This window comes from Manis javanica, chromosome 2, assembly GCF_040802235.1.
Source record: "Manis javanica isolate MJ-LG chromosome 2, MJ_LKY, whole genome shotgun sequence".
NCBI classification, from domain to species: Eukaryota; Metazoa; Chordata; class Mammalia; order Pholidota; family Manidae; genus Manis; species Manis javanica.
Window position 1 is genome coordinate 99929968 of NC_133157.1, and position 22073 is coordinate 99952040.

The following is a 22073-nucleotide window of genomic DNA, read 5'->3' on the forward strand; positions in this document are numbered from 1 at the left end:
CATTGAGTTGAGACAAGGGAATACATGAAACAAAATGGTTAAGTCACCACCAGTTCAGTGGTACTTCAAATTAAGACATGTTCTCCAATCTCTCAGCTGCTATTTACTGTTCAGAGTCTCCAACGGCTGCTCCATGCTCTCTGCCAAGTAATGAGACAGAGTGGAGAGTGCTTCTTCCTCCAGTCCAGAGGAATCTTGGTGGTGGATTTTAGGTCTTACTGTTGAAGCAAAAGCTGATAATTATAGCCCTGAATCTTATAGATTCAATACTGGGGACACTTTTTTGGAAAATTTTAAAAATATTTTCAAACTTCTAGAAAAGCTTTAAGAATATTATGAAAAGCTCCCTTATACTCTTTACCCAGACTTATTAATTTTTTACATTTTGTCCCATCTGCTCTATCATCCTCTATTTTTTCTTCTCTCTAGATAGATAAAGATTTATTTTTCTTGAATCATTAAAAACTAAGTTGGAGACATCATGTCCATTTTGTAACTACATTGTTTATTTCCTAAGGACAGAAAACATTCTCCTACATAACCACAGTACAAGTATCAAAGTCCAGTAATGTGCCACTGATATAATGCCATTGTCTAATCCACAGTCTGTATGCAAATTTCATCAATTCAAAGTCATGTATTTCATCTAGTAGTTTTTATGACTCCTTAGTATCCTTAATGGGGAATGTGTCTGCATCCTGTGTCCTTTGTCCTTTTTTGATCTTGTCCTTTCAAGGAAGGCAAGTCCATTAGTTCGTAGAATGTCCTTCAATTTGGGTTTGCTGACATTTCCTCATGTTTAGATTCTGGTTATGAATTTTTGGCAGGAATACCATACATGTGATATTGTGTCCCATTCAATGAATCATATCAGGAATCTCTTGATGTCAGTTTGTCTAAATACTGGCTTCTTATACCTTGGTCAAGATGGCATCCACCAGTCTCTCCCATCAAAAATACAATCGAGTTTGAGCGCAAGAACAAGCTTAGGGGAATCAGTGTCTGCTTGCTCTTGAGAAATGTCTTTCTCTTGCTTTGCTTAGGTTGGTGCTTGTATTGACCTAACGTCTAGGGAATGCATTTCTTGCATCCTGCCTGGAATCAAAATAAGCCCTGGTTGTTCTTCTGCTGCCTGCTAGCTATTCCCAGCTGAGAGCTGTGTGGATGCCTGGGTGGCAGTGGGCCTCCCCCAGCCACTGCTTGGGCAAACGCCCATATTCTGCATGCCTGTGGTGCCCTGTGAGTGAGAAGGAGGAGATTTGCAGAATGACAGGGCCCTCATTTTCATGGGAAAAACATCTATCCTAAATCTTATTTCTGGTTCCAGAAATAGTCTAGTGAGAAAACACTTCTTGAAAATGAATTTCAGCCAAAGAGCCATTCAAGAGTTCCTGAAAGTGCTTGCCTCCCCTGGCCCCTCAGTCTGCTACTCTGTGGTGTGTGATCTCACACAAGTTGCTGATGAGTTGAGCCAAATAATCAATATTTCATTTCTATATTTATAACTCCACCATAATCTAAGTCTGACAAAGCAAATGTCCATTAAGGAAAATGAGAAAAAGGAAAGTTGTACCAGAAAAAAAAGAAGGAAAATACACACAGCTTACGGCATGTGTTTGCATTAATGAAGTGAGGCCACATCCTCAGAGTTCATTATATTCAGGTGAGTCCTGGAGAAACGTTGTTCCATCCCACTGCACACTCAGCATCGGTACCCAACTTCTGACATCACTGAAGGGAGATGTGCTGAGTCCATGTCAGGTGAACAACTATTGTCTCTAGTTTCATTTCCCCTGGCAGTTTAAAACATTTAGAGGATAAGTCATGGATGAGTTCTACATTTTGATTTAGTTGTCTAGATAATTCTATATACCCTTTCAGAGGCTTTAGTGCTCCATCTCAAGAGCCTTGATAAGCTTCTACCCCTGGATTTTTCTAGGTCTCCCTGTCAGTAGAATCCAGACATTTCAAAAAGACATATTTGACATGTGGCAAGTGTAGTGGAGAATTACCCAGGACTATGGGGTAATTTGTTCATTTTTTATTGCTTGAGTGGTCAGAAGTTCCTCAGAACACACACAAAGTCTATGCAAACATAATGAATCGTTTTCTTTTGGTTTAAGAAATGTGATATATCTTGGACAGGCCATGGTGAGGACTTCCCTATTCAAAGGGGGGGGGCATTTTGTCCCTTTTTGTTAGCATTATCTGCTTTGCCTCTAGCTCTCACTTCTGACTGTACCCACCTTTTACCATGAACAAATTGATAATTTTGACAAGTTTATGAAAGTTTATAGACATATGCTTTTTTGTTGTCTTATGCTTTGGTCTTCCTGAGAGACTTTCTTTTCTGCATTCCTCTTTTTCCCTATATTTTCAGATTCACACTTCACTCTCTGCTTCACACCTTCTTTACTCAGTAGGCCTCTCATTAGGATTTCTCATTCTTTCCAGTCGTCTGCTGGGGAGATGAAATATGCTTGAAGCAAGGCCCCAGTGACTTCTGGCCATCTCTGATTCAGAGAGGCCCCTCGGTTCCAGCCAGTTCTGGGAAGCTGGGGGTAGGGGTTTGGCAGCAGGTCTGGCGGGAGGAGGCCTGCCTTCTGAGGCAATCCTGAGGAGCTGAGGTCAACCCTTACGTTTGATGGGGTCAGGGTATTGATCTCCAGATAGTCTGGTATGGACTTCTCAGACCCTAGTTAAAGGAAAGGACAAGGAAGAGAGCCCGAGTCCACTTATTCTGTGCCAGACTTCCTCCTCGACATTACCTTCCTGATCTTCATGTAGCTCCCCAGCCTCCGGGCTTCCTGAACTGCCTTTTCTGTTGTTTTTTCCTTCTCTGTATATTTAGAATGATAGATTCATAGTACTTTGATGCTAACATGGACCTTATCAAGACTAGTCCCCTAATATGATAGATAATGAAAGCACACCTCAAGAAGATACAGGAACATGGAAAAAAATATAATAGAGAAAGCATGGGGTATATAGTCAGAAGGACTGGGGTTCACTTCTGGCTCCACTCACTTAATGCCTCTAAGCCTTAATGTCTTGTCTATAAAATGGGAGCAGTGATATTAGGATCATGTGGTAGTGCTCTTTTAATTTTTTGAGGAACCTCCATGCTGGTTACCACAGTGAGGCTGCATCAATTTACATTCCTACCATCAGTGCACAAGGGTTTCTTTTTCTCCATGTCCTCACCAATACTTGTTAATTCTTGTTTTTTTTGTTTTGTTTTGTTTTGTTTTTGATAATAGCCATTCTAACAGCTGTGAACTTGTGAAGTAATAGCTCACTTGTGGTTTTAGTTTGCATTTCCCTGATGATTAGTGATGTAGAGCATCTTTTCATGTATCAGTTGCCATTTGTGTGTCTTTGGGAAAATGCCTATTCAGATCTTCTGCCCTTATTTTAGTAAGATTTTTTTTTCGCTACTGAGTTATATGAGTTCTTTATACACTTTTTATTTTAAACTATCAGATATATGATTTGCAAATATATTCTCCTATCCAGGTGTCCTTTTTGTTTGCTGATGGCTTCTTTTGCTATGCAGAAACTTCTTGGTTTGATATAGTGTCATTTGTTTATTTTTCCTTTTGTTGCCTTTATTTTGGTGTCATATCAAAAATCACCACCAAGACTAATGTCAGGGAGTGGACTTGCCTATGTTTTCTTCTTGGGGTTTTATGGTTTCAGGTCTTATATTCAAGTCTTTAGTCCATTTTGAGTTAATGTGTGTGTATCGTATAAAATAGTAATCTAGCTTCATTCTTTTGCATGTAGCAAAAGTCTTTTGTGTGTAGCTGCCCAGTTTTCCCAACAACATTTAATGAAGGGACTGTCTTTTCTCCATTGTATATTCTTGGCTCCTTTGTCATAAATTAGTTGACCATATAAGCATGGGTTTATTTGTGGTCTGTCTGTTCTGTTCCATTGATCTATATGTATGTGATCTATATGTATGTTTTTTTATTAGCACCATACTGTTTTGGTTACTACAGCCTCGTAATATAATTTAAAATTAGAGAGTATGATGTCTCCAGCTTTGTCTTCCTTCTTAAGTTAACTTGGGCTGTTTGGGATATTGTGTGGTTCTGTACAAACTTTAAGATTATTTGTCTTGTATCTATGAAAAATTGGAAGATCCTTGTGAGCCAGAAGCATCCTTCATATTATTTAGTTATTATTCCTTACCAGATCTCATAATAATCTCTTTCACATGGTGGATAAATATTCATTGGTGGATTAGTGGATTCCTATTGCCTTTTGCCCAAGACACCCTCCTCCTACAACTTCTTCATGAGAGGGGGCAAATGTACATGGGTTGAATATTTGGCTGCAATTTTATAGGTAATGGAATATTTCTGAGTGGCATGCTAAAAAAAAGGTGCAATCCTTACCTTAGGTGGCCTGCAGACTCATGCTTACACAGTGATAGGCTGTGGGGACACCACTGCTTCTGAACATCAGCTTTTCTGTGTTTGCATCAGGGAAGCACAGAAGCTGTGTCCATGCAGCTGAACTCTACTTTTCCCTCTTGAAACAGAAAACCATTTCATATTTACCTGTGGGCCATCTCAGAGATGTATCCATCAGTGCTGGAAAGGCCCTATTAACTCATCCAGGCTGCCTTGCAGAAGGGCCACCTGCTCAGCACTGTGCATTTACAGCCCTTCAACCCTTTCACTTGAAGCCCTTCAGGCTGAATTTAAAAATGGATTTTAAACTGGATCACCTTAAGATGAATTTTTATGTGCAGTCAGATGTTAGCACTGTATTATTCGGGTTGTATAAAATGGGAGTTTAGTGAGGTTAATTTCTCCCTCCTCCCTACCTTACGCTAATTATCGAAGAAAGTGTTTGCAGACCTGGAACTTCTCACAATTCATCCTGCCTTCTGTTTCTTTAGAGTTGGGGCTCATAAATCTCTGTTTGTAATGACATATTCAGTTACTAGAGGAATGCTGTGTACTGCCAGCTGAGAATTACAGCTCTAGGCTCCAAGCAAACTCCAAGACAGAAACTTATTCAACGACATACACCTCAGCCCTTTTCTTCCTTTACTTGCAACAGTTGATGTGTCCAACCACTCTCATGAGCAAGGGTAGTCACAGCACACCAAACTGGGAGAAAGTGATGCTTATTTGAAAAACATAAACTCCTAAAACCTCATGAAGGAAGCAGAAAATGAACATACCCCAAGGAAAACCAGTTGCTTCAGAATTTATTGTCTACTAGAAAGTACAACATTAAAAAATATCAAATCAACATCTTCCTCTTTAGAGATCACTTAGCTTTGAAATCTAGTCAAATATAATGTGATCTTCCATGTTTAATTTCAGCTTCCTTCCTCTCTTTATGTAAATTTGTGAATTTGCATCTCTATGACATACGTATCTATTATGCATTCAAAAAAATTATACAAAGAACATGGGAATTGTGGCACATTAAATCTCTAAGAACACTTCGAAGATTTCATCCAACTCCTAATTTTAGAGATGAAGACAGTGAGGTGCACAAAGATGTTGGAGAGCTGTTTACTGAAAGTGGGGTTAGTGTTACAGAAGGATGAGCCCAGGCTCCCTGCCCAGCCCACCTCTCCTGCCGTACCACTGATGCATGCATTAGCTACATGTCAGATGGACAGACAGATTCACTCATCTTGGCACACTCCCATTAACGGCTGTGAGAATCCTGTTATTAGAAAAAGTTAGTGTGAGTATTCTCATTTCAAACTCAGGAAATGGAAATGCTGAAAAATATTTAAGTTCACTAAATAGAACACTGACATGGTTTACTGTCACTGCCCCCACTTTAAAATGAGGGGGTTAACTATATGATCCTTGAATCTTCTCCAACTGAAATGCTCAAGAATTCTACATCTTGCTGAATAGTCTCTGGGTAAAAAGAGATTTACCCTTTTCCTCTCCTGATTTCCTCCTTCACAATCCTAAAGCTTCAATTTCCCCAAAGCCAAAATAGAGCTAATTATATTTACCAGGGCAGTGGGGACAGTAAATAAGATGATAACACATAAAGCACATTTAATTCCTTGAATGAAAAGCAATGTGAGAATGAAGAGTAAACCAATTACAGCAGCTCAAAAACAGCACTAAACCGTAGGAAACAATCATCTCTAGTTTAAACATGTATGGATTTTTCTTTGGTAGATTATTTCTAAAGAATGTTCCATTTCAAGTTGACTCCCTTGTCATACAAAAGGATCAGAATTAGGCACAGTGAACTCAAGGAAACATTTCAGCATTTCCATTTTCTGAGTTTGAAATACTTTATGAAAACATCTCTTGGTAGAAAAGTATTTTGCTATTGCTTTGGAAATGTAAATTCCAGTATATTCCAGAACTATTGTTTAATGGCATTTTGCTTGCCATTTTGGATTATATACATGACAGTTTCCTCCATTAGCAGAGGTAAGTAAGGGCCAATATAATGCATTTTATAGAATTTAGAAAATGCTTTTCATGTGTTATAACTGTTTTCTCCTTTAACATCTTATGTGCAAATGTATCTGTGAAGTTATTTAAAATAGGTTCATGCTCTTAAATGAACTTGCTGTGGCTTGATCTAATATGTAGACAGGTTAGTTGCCATTATTCATGTGACTTGAGAAGAGTGATCTAAATAGGACTCAGGGGATCCCCATAATCAGTTGATTGTTTGTTGCCAGCTCTCCTTCTGCAGAGCACATATAGCTAATGGCGAGGAATAAAAGCTTGCTGCAGGAAGGAACTGGCAGCACCAGTTCACTGGGGTGATACTGACTAGTGCAAGGAATTCCTTTTAAGAAAGAGAGGGGAAAGTGTGTGCACAAATTTGTCTGCGTGGGCAAAACCAACCTGTAGATAATAGTATCCCCACATTATTTCTCTTGTCTATCAATCCTCACCCACCTTAAGGGAGTTAACCTGCTATTATGTAGAGAATGGAATTTTAAAAAAGAGTTAATGAACAAATTAAAATATTATTGAAGTATTATGTTCAATTCTGCACATGGCTTTTTCAAGGGGATATAAACAAATTAACACTGTTTTGAAGTGGGGCAAACAGACTTGAAAGAAACCATGTTGTCTGATGAATAGTTAAAGAAACGGAGATGTGGGCCAGGAGGTGACAGACTCAATGGGGATGTGCTCAGTGTCTTCAAATATCTGAAGCGTTGTCATGTGTAAGAATGTCTTTAATTATGCTACTCGGTTCCAAGGGATTTGGAAGGACAGGTTTTAGCTTATTATAAGGAAATATTTTCTAAGAACCAGAAAGATGGAATGATTGGGTGGGCCACAACCTCCCAGCTATGAGGAGTCTGTATCCAGTGTGGCTGAACACAGGTCAGGGAGGCCACCACTGCCAGTTGTTGACCAGATGACCCTCAAGAGTGCTCCCACCTCAGAGATGCTATGATTTTAACAGAATTACTTTGGTAAATTGCTCCTAGGTCTGTTTTCTCATCTATGGAATGAAAGACTTAGGCTAGCTTAGGGATTGTCAACGATTTTATTCTCCAGAAGGATAAACCTATTTCTTTACCATAAATGAAATCTTATTTGTACCTGCAATATAAACAAACTAGATGGATGCTTCCTTTTCTGGAAAGAGGGCTGAAATTCCAGAGCTCTGTCTCCTTGGGCACCTCCAGCCACCTTTGCCTCCCCTTGGGCAGCCTCTGAGCATCTCTGGGAAATCTGAGAAGTACAGTTTAAAAACCACACAATTAAATGTTTTCTGATATTCCTAGCAGAGCTATAAATTTATGATTGTCAAATAATTCTACAACTACTTTTTTACCAAATGAATAAACATGAAATATTTCTCTTCAAACCCGTTTCAGGCTTAAGGCTCTCAGAAGAGAACCATATAGCAGAGTGGTAAAAACACTTCAGGATTAGAAAATCTTTGGTTCAAAACTCAGCTCTGTGTTTTATTAGTGTTGTGACACTGGGCGATTTACTCAGCCTTTCTAAGCCCCCCAGATGGCAGGTGTAGAACAGATATCCAACTCAGGGAATTTTTAGAATGATGAAAAATATCATTTATTGAAAAGCTCTAATTATGTTTAAAATGTAAAACATGTATTCAACTAGGTGACTGCTTGATTCATTAGAAAGACCAAGTTAAACTGAGAAAAGCAGTTTCTTCCACATTGCAACAGTTCCTTATAACTGGGAGTAAAAATTAGAAGCCAAGAACCGTATAATTACCTTCCAAAGCTTGGAACAAGATAGGTTCATCCAGAGGGGGGATATCTGATGGCATCAATATCACCTTCCAGCATGCCCACTGACCCATATGTATGACCTTAACCAAAGTTCTTGGCCACATTAAAGCTTTACCCCATTAATAAAATTTTGCAAGATAAAGAGATGACTTTAAGAAGAATTAAGAATTTTTGGTTTATACAAGAAAACCTAACTTTTGGGACAGTTTTTCCAAAATCCAAAAGCTTTCTTGGTAAAATCGCAGAGCTACTTATAACCCTGCTGAACATTCTGGTTAGTCCTTTTAGTACATCTGAGAATTGCCTATTCTTTTTTTAAATTGAAATATAGTTGATATACAGTATTATATTGGTTTCAGGTGTATGACATAGTAATACGACACTTATCTACATTATTTATTGAATGCTCACCCCAATAAGTGTAGTTCCCATTTGTCAACATTCAAAGATATTACAATATTATTGACTATATTCCTTATGCCCTACTTACATGCCCATGAATTGGGTACTTAGATTTTTGTGACTCTTTATCCCCTCCACCTATTTCACCCAGCCCCAAACCCCTTCTCTATGACAACCAGCAGTCCCTTCTCTGTGTTTATGAATCTATTTATATTTTGTTCACTTTCTTTATTGAGGTATAGATGATATACAATATTATATTGGTTTCACATATATAACATAGTTATTCAACAGTTTGGGGCAATTACTATTTGTCAACATAGAAAGATGTTACGGAACTATCGACTATATTCTCTATGCTATACTTTCATCCCCATGACTAATTTATATTATAATTGAGAGTTTCTGCCTCTTTATCCCCTTCACCTTCTTCACCCCTTCCCTCACAGATCCTCCCCCATGGTAACCTCCAGTGCCTTCTCAGTGTCAGTGAGTCTACTGTTGGTTTGTTCATTTTGTTTCATTTTGTTTTGTTTTTAGATTCCACATACAAGTGAAATTGTATGGTATTTGTCTGTTTCTACCTGGCTTATTTCACTTAGCATAATACCTTCTAGGTCCACCCATGTTGTTGCAAATGACAGGATTTTTTATGGCTGTATAATATTCCATTGTATACCTGTATTCCATCTTATTTATCCATTCATCTATTGATGGACACTTAGATTGCTTCCAAATCTTGACAATTGTATTCTTTTTACCTAAAATGGAAGTATATTTGTTCAGCAAACATTTCCTGTGCACTTACTCTGTACAGAGTTTAAGAAAAAGGCACCAAAATAAATCATACCTATAAAGACCTTACAGTTTAATTCAGAGACTTGCAAGCACACATCAGAGGTTGTTCTAAGGTGAGTTGTGGTGGTCCTTTGTGTCCCTGCCTAATACCTCCTTTTATCTCCCTCCTTTGCTAGTTCCTGGGGCTCTTTGGCTGCTGCCTGTCCAAAGCACCTTCTACATCAGCTTGTACAGGCACATCTTTGGAGACATCATGTTCCAAAACTAACTCCTTGCCTTCCTCCATATCCTTAATAAGGACTCCTACTCTACAGGATCTGACCCTTAATGTTTTTTGGAAGCAGTCTAACAGGTGAAGAAGGGCATAATTCTCCATTTGTCTACCTCTCATTCAGGGAAAATTTATGTATTAATCTTAATAAATTTAAATTAATTAGTTTAAAGCCACCTGAGTGTATGGGATTTGTGATGAGGATAATTCCCTGCAGCATTCTATTCTGAAGTTTTGCCTACGTTTGTTGTAAATTACGGAAACTATGTATTAGTACAAACTGATTAAACAGTTATGTAGACGATCATGTCTGCAAACAAACAGTAATATATAGTAAAAACTGCTTCATAACATTAATGGACAAACAAAATACAGAAAGAGGAAATCAAGGACAAGCAATTGTGGGGAAAGGCCCCTTTGCATAGGTATGTCTTCATTTGGGTTTTGAAGGAGGTAATAGGCATATGCAAGCATGATCTCATTTATTTCACTCTTCTTGGAAATTCTGAAAGAAAGATGAGATCACAGACATAGATTAGGATAGTCTGTCCAAGGATAATACCAAAGGTAAGTGTGCTTTGGGGTTTAAAATACTTGCTGGAAGCTATTTACTGACTGGTTACTAGGAAACAGCATGACTCATGGCTTACTTCCCCTCTGTGGCCAACTTTCAGTCATTTATCACCTAGCACATTGGATCAAGACTGATAGATTCTTTAGAAAAAATTATGGAGTGCTCTATTCTAGTAAGGAGGCACTAAACTGTGGAAATAAAATGATTCCTGAAGATGAGGCCTACCGAGAAAACATCCCTACATGTGTCCTCTGTGCACTGCTAGTCCGGATTTATTAGTAGCAAATTATGTACACAAGGTACAATATAAACAATATGTATACATAAAAAATCCACACGTGGCAATATTGAAACCAATGTGGACAGTAAACAGTGTATCTTCCCTAGAGGTCCCACCCCCACTTTCTGCATAAATACATTTACATTGTAATCCAGTGTTCCTAATTTCCATGGAACAAAGCACTTAAATATTCCTTTAGTAATCTTTCTAAAGATTCAAACAACTGGAGTAGATTAATGTAAATTTCAATCAGATCTTCCAAGATCATTCATAAAGTATAAGAGATATTAAACAGTACTGTGGGCATGAAATGACATATAGGAAAAAGTTGGTTAAGTCCCCTATACACTGCCTACTGCCTCAGGGGCATCAGCTGTGATGTAGAGTGCCGGGAATTTTAATAAAGGAATATGTAATGTATTTCCATAACAACATCAGTATTGTCAAAGACAAAGCCTAGGTAGGCTAAGCCTTAACTGGTAGGAGAAGAAAACCATTATTAATATCAAAGGAATAGGAGATCATGTTCACGTGGGTATGCTTGTGTTTGCATAAGCAAGCAGCAGGCATATGCCACAAGTGGAAATAAGTAAAGGGAGGTGTGGCAAGGACATGTTCTGCAATATTTCCTTAAGTTTTCCCTCTGAATTCTGCCTGTACCTTCTTCTCCTGTTCAAGTGGATATCAGGATCTGTGCCTGCTGGGGATTTGCAGCTGGAGAGAAAGCAAATCTGTCAGAATTCTAAGACCAGCAAGAAGGGCAGTGACTCAAGAAAGAGCCTAGTGTGAATATATTGGGAAAAAAAAGAAAGGGAGTTAGAGAGGGGAGGACAGAGGTTGATTTCCTATGAGAAACCCAGATTTCCCAAGTCCAGGAGGTGAGGACCAGCTCTCTGCTCTTGGCAGCATCGTGAGGTTGAAGGAGCCTCCGCGGAGGTGGGAGTGTGACACTTCTTGACTCCTGGCACCAAGCTTGACACAAAAACCACAGGGCAGATCGTCACATGGCCTGGGGCCACATACCTCTGGGCAGCCACCAGACACACAGCGGAAACAAGACCCACCCAATGTCTTGATGTGTCTCCAGTCAGATCCCCAAACCTTGCTCAAACCTGCTGAAGCTGATGAAGAAGCTCCAAGAATGGGTGAGTTTTATGTCCTCTAGCCCAGGGGGGAAAGGGCTTGGAGAGATTAAAATGGTAAACCACCCAAGTTTATAAATTCAGATTTATACCTGTCACAAAAGTATAAATCCTTTTATCCTGTGCATCCCAGAGAGCACATACTCCTGAGACCCATTGCTGGGCTCTGGCCCCGACTCCACCACCAATGTGCTGTGTGTGACCTTGGCAAAGCTAGAGACCTCACTGATCCCAGGTTCTTCATCCGTAACACTGGGATCAGCAGTAGTACCGATTTCACATGGCTGTTATGAGAGATCATCTGTATCTCTGGTGCAGAGCAAAGGCTCAATAATTATCAGCTATTAGAATCATTTTTCATATTAGTTAGCTCTCTTCTATAACTGTCCCAGTCATTACCTAAATGTGAATGAGGGATCTACACTTAAAAAATCTACACATGAAAGCCCTGGTTATTTCTGGATTTTTTTTTTCATCACAGGCTTAAAAAATAAACAAATAAAAATCCCTGTTTTCCTGTGGCTTCCAAAAAGGCTACTAAACAAAACACCTTAAGGAATGTGTTCCTGGAAAAGAGATTTTTCCTAGATCTTAAATAGCTAATTGCATGAGTCCTGAATGGGGAAGTGCCTACCAACTGCCAAGTAGGAATGCCAACTCTGTGGTTGGAAGCCCAGCCAACTGTGTGGTCTCCCACCAAATGGGAATTAGTCAGATTTCTGTACCCAAGGATCCAATGGCTTCTTCAAGAGTCTTAGAATACATGGGAGACAGAGGAGGGAAGGAGAATCTTTCCTATAATGAAATGTACTGGAGTGCTCTGAGATTAGCCCACTTTAATTTTGAATTGAGTGTTTAGTTTAGGGCAGGAATCTATGAACTTTTTTACCTAAGTTACAGTGGGAAGATTATTTATGAAATAAGCCTGTATCCTTTAATTGATGATAGGTAGTGAAATAATTAAGTGATTTGTTTCAAAAATTGCCTGAGCTGGACTGAGGAGACTGTAGATAGCTCAGATCTGGCTCCCAGTCTCCAATAAGTGGAAGCTAATGGGTTCTGTGCCCAGTGACTTTGACTTTACTGAGATGTGGCCCACGTGGACAGAGGTGGGAAGGCATGTTCTACTCAGCCTGTGCAACAAGGCATGCCATATGTTCATCCATGTAGATTCATCCGTGGCTTTTTACCTCCTTTCTTCAAGTGGCCTGATCCAGTGACACAAACTGTGCGTCACCCAACTTTCCTTGCACATGTCAGAACCCTTTAAGTACTGTGCTGCTTCTGCATGCATCCTGACCCTTAGCATCTCCTACCTGTTGGAGGTCTCGGGCCCTGATGTCTCACAGTTCGGACCCGTGGAGCTGCCCCAGCTCTCACTTCCCCACCACATCCAGTACTCCAGATACCCCAGGCCCAGGTGGGAACCCAGGCCCATTAGGCCTTGTGCTCCTCGGTCAAGGACAACATACTCAAAGAAATACCGCCCCTTCCTTGTGCAGAGCAGGGTCCAGGCACCGTGAGGGGTAGAGAGGTTCTTCCCTCTATAGGAGTCATGCCCTCTCTGGGGAGGTGGCTATGGAAACAGGTATCTCCAGCAAATGGCCCAAGAGGGTTCAAAGAGATAAGTGTCTGAGGGAGGAGCAGACAATGTATGGGACCCCAAGGAAGACTCTGACAAAGTGGGCCTGGAAAGGGAAGGATATTGGCTATGGGGGTTGAAGGGTCAAGGGTGAGGCAGTTGTGGGCTTACAGAATGTGTGCTTGGAAGCTTCTGAGATTCCCTGTGTCTGAAATTCCTTCTGACAGCTCTACCAGGGGAGGCAGCCACTGAGTGGTCAAGTCGTTTTATTCTTAGGGATTATTTGAAAACAGGGTATTACATAAAATTAAATCAATAATGTAACCTTGAAGGATGATCATGGGAGAGGTGGGGCCTGAGAGAGTGGAAGCCCCATGCCTACTGGGATTTGGATAAGCTTCCTGTGTCTGCTGTAGCAAGTTACCACAAACAGGGAGGCTTACACCAACAAAAATGTGTTCCCTCACAGTGCTGGTGGCCAGAAGTCTGAATCAGAATGACTGGGTCCGAATCAGGGTGTCGGCAGGGCTGTGCTCCCTTCTGATCTCAGCTCCTTGCCTCATCCTGCTTCTAGAGGCAGACAGCCTCCCTGGCTTGTGGCTTCCTTACTCCAGTCTATGCCCTGTGCCCTGTGGCCACATCGCCTTCCTCCTGAGTGTCTAAGCATAGAATCTCCCTCTTATAAGGAAACATGATTGCATTTAGGGCCCACCTGGACATTCCAGGGTGATCGGTCTCCAGATCCCCAACTTAACCACATCGGCAAAGACACTTTTTTTTTTGCCATATGAGGTACATTCACAGGTTCCAGGTATGGATATCTTTTGGATACTAGGCCATTTTTCAGCCTACCACAGGGCTTTTCTTTATATTTTTATCTTTTATTTTATATATCTTGAATTTCTCAGCAGTTACTTGATAGTACTCTACTGATGCAAAAGGGCTCCGTCCCTCCCCATGTGTCACTGTCCCATTCAAACCTCCGACCTAAGTCTAAAACCCCATGCAGACCCCACTGGCCACCAGCCTTGGCCAAGTCTTCTTCTCAAACAAAGAATTTCCGGCTCTTACCAGCTTTGTTATAAAATGTAAAGAAACAAGTCAAAAGCTCTTTGTAGACAATCAGCCTCTGACTGCAAGAGAAAGGGGCAATGCTCTGGGAAGGGATAACCATTTGGAAATGCCTTTAGAAATCCAAGCACAAAGACTCAAGGTCCTTCGACATTGATTTCATACCCCACCTACCAATTTCCAGCCACGTCTTTGTTCTTGTTTTCCTTATTTTAATGTATTCCATCTTACAATTGTAATAAGGTGCCCAAGCTGTGTGTTTCAGGTTATTATTGCTCTTCTTAGGAAATTAAAGTGCCCGTCTTTGACCTTATGCTTTCTAATACCTCCTAAGGTGTGCTGTAATTGCCCACAAATGCACAGTCTGTCAGGTCTTATTGCTCAAATGAAACCCACTTCCACAGTAGGATGAGAAGAGAGGGGGGTCGATCTCCTGCTATTTGCATCAGGATTTGTCCTCAGGAAATGCTGAATCTTGGCATTGAGAAAGGGTATAAAAATGATAAATTTGTCACCTAATATGGACCACTGCACTCACAAGACTGTGACTCCTTGCATTAATGGAGATTAGGATATAACTTTTTTAATTTGGAGCCTCATTACACAGTATAAATAAAAATAGAGCCCCAACTATATCATCTTTAATTGCCTCTAGACAGAATGCTGATTATGTATGGAGGTCTTGGCCATGTGTTTCTGGGGAGCCAGCAGAGTTCATTCCCTGCTTTGAAAGCAAAACCAGAAAAGATATGTGGCTATCATTACAAGAAGGCAGCACTGGATCTCTACAGACCTTACAACTAATATCAAAACTGAACAAAATATGTGAACAAAAATACAATGAATAGTCGAAGTGATGACTTCATGTGTATGTGGTTGGAGGAATGATACACATCCACCCGTTTCAATGCAAGGAGCCACCCGTCCACTTCTACTTAGTGCTCTTGTTACCCAGAGTTTGAAATTAGCCACAGTTTTCACTCTGAGCCTGGCAAAGACCCAGAGAGAGATGTTGATACTCAAAGCTGTGATTGCTGAATCTTTTAGCATCCCTTGGTACAACTGATTAAAGCAATTGATCAATACTGAACTTTGAGATAAACTAGTGTGGGTGTATTACAGATGACATCCCATGAATAAATAACTCAGATAATGGCATGTGTCTTACTATCAAACTCATCTATAATTTAGCAAGAATAGTACCCATTAAAAAAGCACCTAGCATGATCACTGCCAAAATAAAAAGTTAGACTTTCTGGAAAGTCTCTCAAATAAGACGGGGAAGGAAAAATGACCTTCTACTGTAATAGTGAATGGAAAGTGGCTCCTAAGTCACACCCCTTTGAGCTGTGAGAAGTTCCTTTGGTAGCATTTCAAACAGTCTCTTTTGGATCCAACTTCTACAACTCACTAGAAGTTTTTAGAAAGGACTTTTCCTTTTCTAGGTAGGGATCAAATCTGTATCATGGAAAAGTATAATTCAGATCTTTAAATTAATTCAATGGGCACTCAGTATAGAGAGTATAAATAAACTCCTCCTGGGATTGAAATGTTTTGGTAACATACAGGAAGCCTCCTATTCACAAGGAACTCCTCTTCCTCTGGCTGGTGTAGGCTTCAGTTCTAAGTAGCTAAGAGTATTGTATTCACGTGGCTCCAGGGCTTTGCGATGGTCAAATGGGCATTCTCACCTACTCCAGGGTGAGAATAGAGACGAGACTACCCCAGAAAGGTAGGCAGTTAGAAATGATGTGATCAAGGCCCAAGCTATCTGGTGAAGCAGGTGCTCCTTACTTTACCACTGAGAAATTAGGCACTCAAGGAAATCAAAGAGATGTGAGCAAGGTTCATGCTGTGAGCCCAGTCAGCAAGTTTACACTGAAGGGACTTGGTAGTTTCTCAGTTTTGTTGGGATAATGCCAGTCACAGCCTGTGCATTTGAGGCTGGGAAGCTCGGTTATTACAGGATAAAAAAATAAAAGATGACATCCTTGTCGGAGTATCGATTGGCAGCAGCTTCGGCCTCACTAGTTGATCTGTCATCGGATTTCTTTGAGCACGTTACAGTTACATGGATAAGGTTAGCATGAAATCATTGTCAGACATTATCATCTCCAAAGACTTATTTGGGGAAAAATAACATCTTTCAAATAGTGTTCATACCCATACAGAATCAGTAATGGCTGTACAAAATAAACTTGAATATGTTCCTAATGTCCTCTAGAGATGCTCTAAGTACCGTTTGCTAGTATTTATGGTCTACAATCAAACAGGAGTCAAAGCCATAAATCATTACCCTGAATATAATATTTTTGTTTCATGAAAGTCTGAGCCTTCGACCCCAAAGCAGCAAATCAGCCCACTGCTTATGGAGCCTGTCACAGCCCGGCCTCAAGTACAGCCACATTTATTACCATTGTCAACTGCCTTGTGTGAATGAACAGGAAAGAGTGAAAGAGAATATAAATATAAATTGAAAAGCAGTGCTTGGGGGGCTGGCCTGGCTGAGGGAGCAGTAGCATGACATGGAAGTTTTCACCCCGGGGTCACACATTTGATGACCCGTGTGCTGATATGGTGATCAAGTCTCCACATCACCAAGAATCTGCAGCTGAGAGGCTGGACACAAGGGCAAAGGGCTCATAAGAGTTGGAAGCTGAACTTTCAGCCTTTTGATTGACCTCTATGGGGCTCTGGGCTTCTCTGAGGACAAGCTTGCTTCTCAAGGAACCACATTCACTATCTTCAAAGGGAAGTCAGAAATACCAGAGGTGGGTAAATATTATCTGGCTTGCAGAGGAAGGATTTCACGTCTAGGGCTTTGTCCCTGACAGATTTGATGAAAACACCAAAATACTTCCTCTAAAATGGGAAGCTGCTGCTTTTACCCTCCTAGGGAAAGCACCACACAGGCACTTCCCTCCAGAGAGCTGTGCCACCAAGGATAGGAAAAGCCAGATTCCAAAGGCAGAAGCTCAGTCTGCGGCAGGGACAAGAACCTACATGCTGGGAAACAGTTATAGAGACTCATTGCAGAGACGCAGAAGAAAGCTGGTCAGCACAGCTTTCCTTTGATGTCTAAATGAAATCATCATCTTCTGGGGTTTCTTCTTCCAACTTAAGATATTTATAAGACCAAGAAAGAGTCAAGACCTCTGCTGATATCTTGGATGTTTTATTTTCATCTTTCTCATTCAAAAATAAACTCTAATATGAGTGTAGGGTTTTCCTAAGTAAATTACCATGTAAGTGGATGTCATACACCACATGCTGGAATGCAAGGGACAGATATAAAATGTCGTTAAGGAATTGAATCCAGACATACTCTCCCAGAATCCTTTACCTTATTCACTTTTTGTTCTTCATTGCTCAATCTCAATGGCCACCAATATAACATGACTAAGGAATTAATTTCCTTTTATTCTAAGTTATTTTGATGATATCTGTTTAAAAGTCCCAAATGTACCAGAAAATAGTCCTCACCAAAAACCTAAACTGAGCAGTTTTGCCTGCAAAACTCCATTTGTACTTTATTTTGATTTCAATGTGGTTCTAATTGTTACATTCACAGCACTCCGAGGCCGAGACACCCTGAGCTACATAAAAATTCAAACACTATTTATGTCCTTTTAAAACAAAAGCCAACATCTTACTCATTCTAATCTTACAAAGAGCACAATGCCATTGTTTCCTTAAGAAAACAAGCAGAGACAGAATATTGGGGTTTCATGAAAATTAGACTGAGGAAGGGAAAGCTAACTGCTTCTGGGTTTGTGCGATGCCAGCACAAGGTATCTGTCTTGTCTCTGCTTCAATTTCTCCACTGGAAATCGAGGGCATGCTGCTTCATGGGTGTATGCTGGGAATTAGAGGGCAGGTATGTAGTATGCAAGAAGCACACACTAACCTAACTCAACTTCAGACAGGCCTCTTTGGGGAGCTGTTTTGCTTAAGCTGAACTAAAATGAATTAAGGAGAATTTGATGATTCAGAAAAAAATAGTGAAGGTGAGTCAATACCTTAGAAATAAGCTCTACAAGAAGATTAAAGGAATTTGATGGGGGTATTTGGGCTATAGAGACAATTGGGAAAGGCCAGGCAAGCCCCAGTTAGGTAGCATTCACACGCACTATGATGTCATAATAGAAACTCAACACCCAGGAATGCTCATTTATAAAGTCACCCCCAGAAACTGTCAGTTGATGTTCACATCACATCAGTCAGTACCTGATCACAATTAAATACATAGAGGCTTTGAGAGATTTAAATAACTTTTCCATGTTTGTGCTGCTAGTTAAATAGCACAGCTAAGATATGGATACAAGGTCATCTGGCCCAACAGCCAATACTCTTAAGAAAAATTGTCAGGCAGTGAGGATTAGTTGAGGTCGAAATATAAAGCTCTTGCTATGGGATCCAGCATATGGTTAGTGCTTGGAAGTGATGGTGACTGTAATTACCACTTATTAGAACTCTACCATTTATAGGTTCCTTTAGTCTGAGCCACTATTTTTGTTAGATAGTTGTCCACTTCATCTCCTTTAATGAAACAAGTAGTTACGAAAACCAACAAATGGAGACAGGAATTGGCAGACTGAAATCAGTAACTGTAAAGTCCTGGGAGAGAGCTTGCTCCAGGCATTTCAAGTTTGTGTGTCCTGTTCGGCTAAGATGCTGCTGCCACCTTGCCCCTCCCTTGACCCATTTCCACTTCTTCTTTCAGTTACTGTGCCAAATACAATTGTTTCCTGGATATTTTAACAGTGTACTGTGAAGACAATTTGCACTTTTGATTTATATAGACAGCTTTAAAGGCTGTTGTTCTGTGTGTATGCATATATGTGTGTATGTGCATATACGTGTATTTAGTATTTCCTCAGGAAACATGTAAATTAGAGTACTCTAATTACAAATTACAAAAAAAATAAACAAAAAACCCTATATGAACACAATACATGATCTTCAAAGGGCTGGGTTCCTGTGCCTTCTCTGTGTTCTGTCACTGCGAGGATGTTGAGGAGGGATGAGATTTCCATGATTCAGCAGATGAAAGCAGATAGCAGGAGTAATTGTTCTTAACTTTAAGACTATTTAGTAAGTGAAGACAGTTTCTTCGCTGACCAGCATCCAGACAACTTGAGTCTTCCAGATTCGGATTGCAATAACCAGTATATATGAGTGCCAAAGAGAGATGCTGAAAGATCGTGAGACAGTCTGTTATTCTAAGACTGCCAGCAATGAAGAGTGGAGCCAAGGCAGCCTAGAGGAGCTTGTCAGTGGAAGGGTGAGTGTGTTCCTCTCAAATTCAGCACTTCTACCACACCATTTTAAGTCCACTTTAGTGAATGTCATTTCTCTGAGAACAGCCCATATCTAAAACACACCAGCAACAAATAGGAATCACAACTACTTTAGATACTCTCCTTTCTCGTGTCCTGTCGTTAACTCCCTGCTCCCATTATCTTTGCAATGGCTAAGTTGACAAAGTGACAACACAGTAGGTCAAGCTGTTCAATTAATCTAGTCAATTGGCCTCTAAGTTCAGTGGGAACTGGCACATTGATTGAATTCACCTATAAATGAAGTCAAAATGTTCAAACATGTATATGCATTCTGTGAAAGCACTCAGTCTTAATAGACTAATGTCAAGGCTGAATTCCAATTTTACTTTATGTCTAAATGAGGGTTGGTGCTCTTTGAACATTAAGTGATAATAATTATTGAGATTGCTGTAATTATGATTTGCACAGCTTAAAAGTTAGGAGAGTATCACTTTATTTGCTAAATAGTGTTGTTTTATTCCTCATGTTTACATTTACCAAGCAAATACAGAGAGCTTTGAAGGTACCTTGTTATCTCTTGGGACCCCATGGAAAATGAGGTGCTGTGTCTCACAAGACATTCTTGGCAAATGCAGTATGTAAACCAAAAAAAAAACAAAAAATCCATATGGTGCACAACATCTCTCAAATGAAAAATAAGGCTTCCCAAGGAAGGATCCTTGAGGGGATTCTGAAGTCAAATTGCAAGGAACAAATTTGCTATTTTAATTTTGGCCTTCAAACTTCCTTTCCTGGAATGGTCTCAATATCACAATCTCCACTCAACAACACACTCTAAACTAGAAACTTGTTTTCTGGTTTACTTTTCTTCAGAGAAAATCATCAGAGTTCTGGATGAGGCTTGCAACCCCTCCTACAACAACAAGAAGATTCTATGACTTAGTTCCCAAGCAGGCCATGACCAGAGGGGGTTCTCCATGAGAAAGTCTCTTTTTCTTTCCTTCCTCCCCCTGCTGTGCTTTAATTCAGATCAGTTTAATTTTCAGCGGTGTTTCCCTGGGCTTCCCACTGCTCAAATAGGTTTTGCCCCCCTCTCTATAGCTCTTCACTGAGATGCCCGACCCCACCGTGGAGGGGGCCTTGGTCCAGCAGCTGGGCGTGGAACCTAAAAAATGTGTCTCCTTCCCAATGTTTCATGTGGCTAAGGCCATGAGGGCAGCTTATTGAAAGTCAACATCCAGCTATGACAATTTGTCAGTCTTCATTACTGCAAGCTGTGTGTGGGTGGCACCATTGGAGTGAAGGGTCAGTGTGGCTTGCAATTAAAACTCCCTATTGAAGATGGATTTATGTTTGGTCTATTTCAAAACACATTGGACTGCAACTTATCATTTAAGTTGTCAAGCTGGAAGCACTTTCCTTTTCTAGTGCAAAGGGTTTAAAAGCTATTCATTCATTTTGTTTAAGATGCAAAGACATAAGTGAATGAGTGTTTTTGTTTTGCTTTCCTTTTTTGCTTTAAGGAGAGGGGAAAAAACTTTGGTCCAGAGGTTTCTGGGTACTTTGAAACATTTAGAAAGTAATCAAATTTACAGGTTTTTCATTCTGTATATTGGGCATTTCTGCTTTTAATGCATATACTGTGGGACTGTTATGGTGAAATAAAAGAACAGACTCTTAGATGTTCCTTAGAATCATATGCTGGGAATTTCGAACAGAGCTCAAGTCTTTCAGGGGTGAGTTCCTTTTCTAAAAGAAAAACATGACTTCCTGTGTTTAAGGATAAGAAATATGTATTTTTAATCATCTTGGACATGAAGTCAAATCCATGTTGTGACATTCTGATGATGTCGGCACAGATAAATCAGTTACTCTCAGAAATAAAATTTCTATTACATACCTGTGGTTTAAAAAAATTAAAGGTGAAAAATGGAGAGGGACAAAGATTTTAGGAGGTATCCTGGCAAAACAGATTCATATCTGGGAATAATCTCTGTTTATAATAAATGAGAGCTTGAAAAAGAGAAGGAGAAAACAGCAAGATGGGAGGGTGTCGCTTGCCAAGAAAGACCTAAATGTTTCCAAGACAAGATGTCTTAGCTCATTTATCTTGGTAAGAACCACCTTTGGCCTTCCTCTAATCTTGTTTTGTTGCTTTTGCAGAGGAGCTCCTTGCTGAAGTCTTCTTTGGTGAACAATGAAAACTGTTTACATTCCTCATCTCTTTTTGATAGCCTTAAGCTTACTCATCTCTAGAAAGCCATTCCCGTCCCCTTCCTATCCCCCACCCTCACCTTCCATAACTTGGGCAAAATCAATTAAGCTCACTCACTCCATCTCTTTTGCTATTTCCATTAACTGTGAAACACAGCATCCTGACATGTACAATCCCCATAGGGCAACCTTGGGCAGAAGTAGGAGGACACAGTTAA